The sequence below is a fragment of the Rattus norvegicus genome, chromosome 5, assembly GCF_036323735.1.
Source record: "Rattus norvegicus strain BN/NHsdMcwi chromosome 5, GRCr8, whole genome shotgun sequence".
Taxonomy (NCBI): Eukaryota; Metazoa; Chordata; class Mammalia; order Rodentia; family Muridae; genus Rattus; species Rattus norvegicus.
The window spans coordinates 52,146,732-52,155,094 of record NC_086023.1 but is presented as its reverse complement, the minus strand read 5'-3'; the positions used below and the strand labels follow the sequence as shown (position 1 = coordinate 52,155,094).

Here is an 8,363-nt window from a genome sequence, read left to right as displayed (position 1 = left end):
AATTGCTGGACCAAAGAAAAGATGTGGGACTTCCAGGTCTCAAAATAAAAAAATGAATTATATAACTTAGCTAGTTCATATAAAAGGCACAAAGTTCTAGTATTTATTTAAAAGCCTAGATTGGGCAGATTTTAAGCTATCCTAACTTACATACCGGCCATATGTCCTTTGTTACTCGTTATTTGATTCTTCCTGGGTTATCCCTCACTTCTTCTGATCATATGGTCATGGTATTTGCCTGGTGACATCCTCTTTCTCTTTCTCCTTCCTCCTCCTTGCTCATTGCACCTGAGACCCCCTCACTCAATCGTCACGTCCCGCTTTTCTCTCTCTACTGCCCAATCGTAGGTTCTAGCCTTTTATTAACCAGTTAACTTTAAATTGGGGAGCAAGGTTTAGACAGCATTACTTGGTGTATGTGAGGATCTGCTCTTTGGGGGCAACCAAGTCTTGCGTGCCAATATTTAGCATTTGAATACATTAGCGGTAAGTACAGTGGGCTACCACTCTGAAGAAACTGGTAAGGTTGAGTGAACCCAAACTCTGTGAAACTCAGAATTAAGAATAGTAGGAGTAGGGTCAGCTCCCTGTCAAATGCTACCTGCTCTGGAACACATAGCCACAACACCCCACTGAGAGGACCATGGCAATCAGTCACATAAGGAAAAGACCTAAAGTCCTTCTCTATGCTAATAGAGCATCACTAAGCATCACTAAGCCAATGGGAAGGATCTGCCCCTGGATCCTACCCTATTCCTCAATGTTTATAAAGTCCCTGACCATATGGAATAATGTGCACAAGGTATTTCACTAGAATTGTCTGAGAGTGGCTGTTTTACTTAGCTGTAACATTTTTAGGGAAGAGTTTTCGCTCCCAAAGCATTCATGGCTGGACCTTGGACAGACCTGGTAGGAACTGAACTCAGGATCTTGGACTGATGCCTCTGTTGTCCCTGCTGCTGCCAACACTGGTCGGTGCTGCCCATGCTGCTGGCATTAGTGCTGCCACGAGTGGGCAAGACCTGGGGCCCTGGCTATGTGCCCTGCACAGATGTCCCTTCTGAGAGCTGTAACACTTGGCCATTTCTGGCCAGAGCAGAGACCTGCATAGCCCTGTTTCCACAGAGGAGAACAGAGCAGCACCAGACCAGCCCCCAACAATTAACTAAAACCCAGGGGCTGGAGAGATGGCTTAGAGAAGACTCAGAGCATAGGTTGCACTCCCAGAGGACCTGAGTTCAATTCTCAGCACCCACATAGCTGCTCCTTGTTTTCTATGACTCTAATTCCAGGGGATCTGACACCCCCCAGAGAAACATATATGCAGGCAAAACACAAATGCACATAAAACAAAACAAAAAATAGAATTAACTCAAGTGGCGGGGTACACCTGTGAAGGATTTTTTTGTTTTGTTTTGTTTTTTGAGATGGGTTTTTCTGTGTGTTTCTGTCTGTCCTGGAACTTGCTCTGTAGATCAATCTATCCTCAAACTCAGAGATGTGCCTGTCTCTGCCTTCCAAGTGCTGGTATTAAAGCTGTGCGCCTCCAGCAAGCAATTTTTTCTTTCTTTCTTTTTTAAAGATTTTTTTATTATATATAAATACATTGTCACTGTCTTCAGACACACCAGAAGAGGGCATCAGATCTCATTACAGACGGTTGTGAGCCACTATGTGGTTGCCGGGAATTGAACTCAGGACCTTGGAGCCATCTCTCCAGACCAGGAAGATCTAACTTTAATCTGGGCTATATTCTGCCTGCTGGCTCTCACTCTCACTGGCAAATCCATTCCTTCACTGGCCTTAGAACCTGCTTCTCTAGGATTCCAGCATATACTGAAGACCAGTTGAGACATGCAGCCTTGTAGACTGAACAACTACTAGATTCTTGAATCTCCCATTGGTAGACAGCTATTGGTGGACTAGCTGGACCATAGCTATAAGTTCTGTTCCTCTAGAGAACTCTGACTAATTCAATGACAGACCATAAGATCCAAGAGGCTCCAATGCTCTAACCATGCCAGGTGTCTTAGTTAACAGTATGTTGCTATAAGGAGACACCATGACCAAGACAACTTATAAAATAAACATTTAATTGGAGGCTTTCTTAAAGTTTCAGAGGGTTAGCCCATGACCATCATGGTGTAAAGCATGGCAGCAGGCAAGCTGGCTTAGTGCTGAAGCAAGAGCTGAGAACTTATATCCTGATTCATAGGCTGCGCCTGTCGTGGGACTTTGAAGCTTCAGAGTCCACCCCTACTGATATCTCTCCAACAATCCTTCCTAAATAGTCTACTAGGAACCAAGCATTCAAATATATGAGCCTATGGAGGTCATTTACATTGAGCCCACCACACCCACACTGGGTGAGAGACCAGACTCATGAATGACAATCTTGGATTGTCCAGCCTAAACTTTAGTCAGGTAAGCTCATACCACACAGCAGACAGACTTCTATTGTAGTTGAACCTTACACAACCAACCGTAGGAACCATGAACAAATAAAATGACTTCTATTTAAAGCCATGGACATCTGGGGTGCTGGTTACATAGCAGTAGATAACTGGTGACATCTGCCAGCCCAAATGAGGAAAATTAATTTTGTAGGCAATTGTGTGGCATTACACCTGAGGAGACATCTATTTGCCCCAGATAGGGAACTAATGACAGACCAATGTAAGGATAGTAACAAAATCTAACTTGGTGAGCAAATGAGTTTTTTTTTTTTATTTTAATGGCCATTTTAATAGTTTATGTGTGATTTGGAAAAAATGCAAGTGGGGGTGGATGGAGCACATAGTTTAGGTACAACATGCTTTTTTATTTTTTATTTTTTGATGTTTTTACACTGATTCGACCCAAATCAGCATCTCCTACCACTGCTTTCTAGATTCTATACATGAGAATTGATACGTTAAACTGTTCAGATGCAACTGCAGCCCAGTCCTTTTAGTCTCAGAAGATTCCATGTTCAGGTGAGAGCAAAGCAAATTAAAAGAAAAGAAGGAGGAGGAGGAGGAAGAGGAGGAGGAGGAGGAGGAAGAAGAGGAGAAGAGGAGGAGGAGGAGAAGGAGAAGAGGAGGAGGAGGAGAAGGAGAAGAGGAGGAGGAGGAGAAGGAGAAGGAGGAGGAGGAGACGGAGGAGGAGGAGAAGAGGAGGAGGAAAAGGAGAAGGAGAAGAGGAGGAGGAGAAGGAGAAGAGGAGGAGGAGGAGAAGGAGAAGGAGGAGGAGGAGACGGAGGAGGAGGAGAAGAGGAGGAGGAGAAGGAGAAGGAGAAGAGGAGGAGGAGGAGGAGGAGAAGGAGGAGGAGAAGAGGAGGAGGAGGAGAAGGAGAAGAGGAGGAGGAGGAGAAGGAGAAGGAGAAGGAGGAGGAGAAGGAGAAGGAGGAGGAGGAGAAGAGGAGGAGGAGAAGGAAGAGGAGAAGAGGAGGAGAAGGAGGAGGAGGAGAAGAAGAGGAGGAGGAGGAGGAGAAGGAGGAAGCAGCGAGGAGTACCAGGTACTCTGTAACTGCCATCTAGGGGACCTCAGCCTAGAGTGTTTCTCATCTAGTACCTGCAAGTCCAGGTGCTCCTCGACTAAAGACTAAAACAGAATTAAGAACATCAGATTAGCGTATATGACAAACATGTTTATAACAGCCATTTGGGTGCATAGGTGGCTGTATTGTACACAAAGCACTGAACGCTGTCCCCAGGGCCTCCAGCACCCGCACCTGCAGGGCTGTACGCTGGTACATGCTGGGGCAGCCTTCGAAGTCATCCAGGAAGCGCAACATCTGGTCATCCACTTCATAGATCTCACCTGCCACGCAACGACCCTTGCCTGGCAGGTCCACCAGCCAAGGTATGTTGTGCTCGTCCGCAATCATCAGCAGGAAGGACTCAACTGTGCAGCCTCGGCCTCGGAAGGCGGCTAAGCCATGTGACTGGTCCAGCGTGATTTTGTGGTTGGGTTGGCCCCGCTTCGGGGTGCCATACACGTGGCAAAAGTGGCTGCAGACACTTTTTCTGATTGTGTTTTGAACAATACACACGGATCCTTCAGGAAGCAATTTGTCCCTGCCTAGTGTTACTCAAGCAGCAGGAGCCAGTGTGGGGTAGACACAAGAATACACACTGGTGTGGTAAGGCATGTCTGAGTCACAGCACGTGAGAACCCACGTCAGGAGGACTGAATGGTCCAGGCCAGCCTGTTAGAGGCATCTCTCCCGCGAGAGCGAACATCAGCTCTGCTCGGGACAGTGTCTGTGTCTGCGCCGCCCCCGCTGTGGCCAAGGCGTTCACAGCATCAACAAATGAGTTTTATTGGGGCTACATATAGGAGTATGAGTAAGGGATTACAGGAGCAGAAATTTGCCGTGGTTTGAATATGCTTGATCCATAGGAAGTGGCACTATTAGGTGTGGCCTCATTAGAGGAAGTGTAGCCTTCTTAGAGAAAGTGTATCCCTGTGTAGGCGGGCTTTGAGGTCTCCTAGTACTCAAACTCTGCCCAGAGCATAAGAGACCCTCCTCCTGCCTGCAGAAGATATTTCCCTCCTAGCTGCCTTTGAATCAAGACGTAGACCTCCTTGGCTCTTCTAACCTGAGTTGGCCTGCATGCTACCATGCTTCCCACCATGATGATAATAGACTGAACCGCTGACACTGTAAGCCATCCCCAATTAAATGTCCTTTATAGGAATTACTTTGGTCATGGGGTTCACAGCAATAAAACCCTAACTATGACACACTGCATCACCAAAACCCCACCCAGCATGGGTGACAGCTCACAACATCTAAACTTCTGGAGCTCACCATGAAACTTCCTGGCAGCTGAACTGATGGGAAAGTGTCTCTGGTGATCCGAGTCTTCCCTGCAGCTCACTAAGTTGCTTCCTCTTCTAGGTTGCTCTGCTTATCTCAGAGTTTTCTAGGTAACTCAGCTAGTCCGAGAGCACAGTCTAGGTAACAGCTTCGTGGCACACACCACATACCTTTATCCCAGCACTCGGGAGGCAGAGGCAGGAGGATCTCTGTGAATTGGAGCCTAGCCTGGTCTTCGTAGCAAGTTCTAAGATAGCAATGGACTACACACAGATACCCTGTCTAAAAAAGAAAAGCAAGCAAACGAAAACCAACAGCCCAGAGACCATTGAGCTTGACCCAAGAAAATGGAGCAGTGGAAATGGAGAGGAGATGGGACTGAGGTAGATTTTGGAGACAGGGCAGATAAATAGGTTGGCATGAATGTTCCCCACTCCTGCGTATTGGAAGACCTGGCAGACATATGGCTTTAGGGGCGGAGCTTGTAGTTTTCAGGCCAGTTCCAGCTCCACTCTAGGCTGATGCTTTACTTCCTGGTCAGTTCTAAGTAACAAGTAGCCACATGCTCCCTCTACCATGCTGGACCACGAACCCAAGTAAATTCTTCTTTCTCAAACTGTTCCTGCCAGATATTTTTGCTACCATTATCACAAAAAAGCAAAACTGTGAATAGGATTGGAGAGAAGGCAAATCAAATTCTTGTTTTCTACACTCTAGCTACTGCCTATTATTACAAGGTAACCCCTCTTAATCAAGCTATAGTGACCATTTTTTAAAAAGATTTATCGGGGTTGGGGATTTAGCTCAGTGTTAGAGCGCTTGCTTAGGAAGCGCAAGGCCCTGGGTTCGGTCCCCAGCTCCGGAAAAAAAAGAACCAAAAAAAAAAAAAAAAGATTTATCTATTTTAAGTATATGAGTACACTGTAGCTGTCTTCAGACACACCAGAAGAGGGCACCGGATCCCATTACGGATGGTTGTGAGCCACCATGTGGTTGCTGGGAATTGAACTCTGGAAGAGCAGTCAATGCTCTTAAACACTGAGCCATCTTTCCAGTCCACCATTTTATTTAAAGTCATCTATCATATTCTTTTTAATTTTGGGGGAGGATAAGGTATTATATCTCTCAGGGCTGGAGTGACACTCATTATGTAGCTGAAGATGACTTTGAACTTCTGATTGACCTGACTCTGCCTCTCAAGTGAAAGGACTTTAAGCATATGCCACCACAACTGGTTTATACTGGATCAACCCAGGGCGTTCATGCAAGCTAGGAATGTATTCTGACAATTGAGCTGGATCTCCAGTCTTTTTTACTTCAACTTACACATTAGTAAGTTAAATGCTTCTGTGTGTTATATGTCTAACCGTGTATATGTGTGTACATACATGCACTCAAGAACACATGGCATTGTGTGTGTGCGTGTGGAGCCCCAGAAACCTCCTGTCCCTCTGCATTTGCCTTTCACACATGTGCCACCGCACGGCTTCTTACTGGATTTTGAGGATCTGCACTCAGCTCTCATGCTTGTTTGGCAAGAACTAATGGAGCCCTCCTCCCCTCTCCCTTGCTGCTTTGAGCCAGGTTTTATAGGAACATGGGAGTTAGAAGTGAAGAAGTCATCTTGCAACTGTGAGGTAACAAGATAAGACTGAAACCCATCGCAGGGATGCAGGCTAGAGTGAGATGTCCACATGGACGATTTGCCATATGGATGACTGGAGGGCTTTACCGCCAACTTCTTTGTTTTTTGGTTTTTTTTTCTTTCTTCTCCAGATGAGATCTTGCTATGTGGCCCAAGTTGGCTTTGAACTAGTGATCCTCCTGCCTCTGGTCCAAAGTGCTATGATTAGAGGTGTACGCCATCATTATTGTTGTTTCCATCCAACATGAAGCTGTACTTTTATTTATTAATGAAAGACAGTTCAAATTTCAAATCAAGCTGCAGTTACTTTTGACTCACCACAAAAGCCCCTCATTTTCAGGTGTTTACATCACTGACCCTGTAATAGCACTTACAGAATTGTTACTGGGGGTGGGGTGGGTGGCTCAATGGTTAAGAGCAATGACTACTCTTCCAGAGGTCCTGAGTTCAATTCCCAGCAACCATATGGTGGCTAACAACTATCTGTAATGGGATCCGATGCCCTCCTTTGGTGTGTCTGAGGACAGCTACATTGTATTCATATACATTAAATAAATGAATCTTAAAAAACAAAACAAAACAAAACAAAAAAAACCCCAAAAAAACTGTTACAGGCTCAGCAGTTAAGAGAGCTGTTGTTTGAATGAGGTGTCCATCCCCAAGTTGGTGAAGCCCTTTGAGAGGGTTGTGAAAGCTTTAGAAGGCACTGTCCTGCTGGAAGAATTGTATCACCTAGTTATTGTCTCACCTCACTTCCTGTCCCCTGCCCCTCTTTCCTCTTCTGTGTGCAATTGAGATGTGATATCTCCACTTCCTCCTCCTACTGTCATGCCTGCCTGTTGCCATGACGGCAACAAACGTCAATGTTTTAAACCCTAGTCCTCTGGAACAATAAGCAAGAATAAACCCTTCCTTCTATAGTTGCTTTTGGTCACGATGTTTTATTACAGCAGGAAAGTAACTAATACAAGCATGGGCCACTCTTCTGGAAGACCAGAGTTCAATTCCAAGCACCCACATTGGGTATCTCACCATCGTCTCTAACTCCAACCCCAGGGGATCTGATGCTTCTGGCCTTTGAAGGCCCTTCCCCTACAGGTACACATACTTACAAACACACTCATTAATAATTGTAATTTAAAAAAGCAACTAAGTCGTTACTGTTGTTATTCAGAGTTTAGACTATCTTCCCTCTCAGCTGACATGTTTGCTCAGGACATCCCTGGTTTGCTTACATGTTTGTTTAGAGATGGGTCTCTTTATGGTACCCAGGCTGGCCTCTACCTTCTTGTGACTAAGGACCTTCCTTTCTTAGTCTTTCTGGCAACTGAGACTCTCAGGAGTTTGGGATAGGGACTGTAGAACTCTGACCAGTGAAGGTTCCATTTGGACATAGCCCTCCCTGCATCCTTTTCATCTCAACTCTTCTCCTTTACGCTTTCAGCTGCTGCCTGGTGGCCATGTGTGGTTGCCTGTGAGGAATCTTGTTCCTCGGGCTTTGATAATGATTCATTGGTGTTGGATTCTGCTCCACACGTACATGAGGAACACAAAACCAATGGTGGCAGAAAATGCTCAAACGTTCTCTTTGTAAAAATATTTATTTTTATGTTGTGTATACATGTATGGGCACCGTGTGCATGCCTAGTGCCTGCAGAGGTAGGAAGATGGCACTGGACCTTCCAGAACTAGAGTCGTAGATGGGGAGAGCCTCCATGAAAGTGCTGTAAATTGAACCTGGGTCTGCAGTAAGAGCAGCAAGTGTTCTTAATCACTGAACCATTTCTCCAGTCTCTTAAAATTATTTATTTATTTATGTGAAGGTCTGTGTGTGTGTATCTACATGTGTGTTTACACACATGCATGCAGATGTCTGCAGAGGCTGGAAGAGGGTGTTAGGGTCCTGGAGCTACA

At 45.5% G+C, this 8,363-nt stretch overlaps 1 pseudogene; it reads right to left on the bottom strand.

The window, feature by feature from the left end:
- Nucleotides 1-3,629: 3,629 nt before the first annotated feature.
- On the bottom strand, nt 3,630-4,599 carry Ggact-ps3 (gamma-glutamylamine cyclotransferase, pseudogene 3; annotated as a pseudogene).
- Between the last annotated feature and the right edge of the window lie 3,764 nt (nt 4,600-8,363).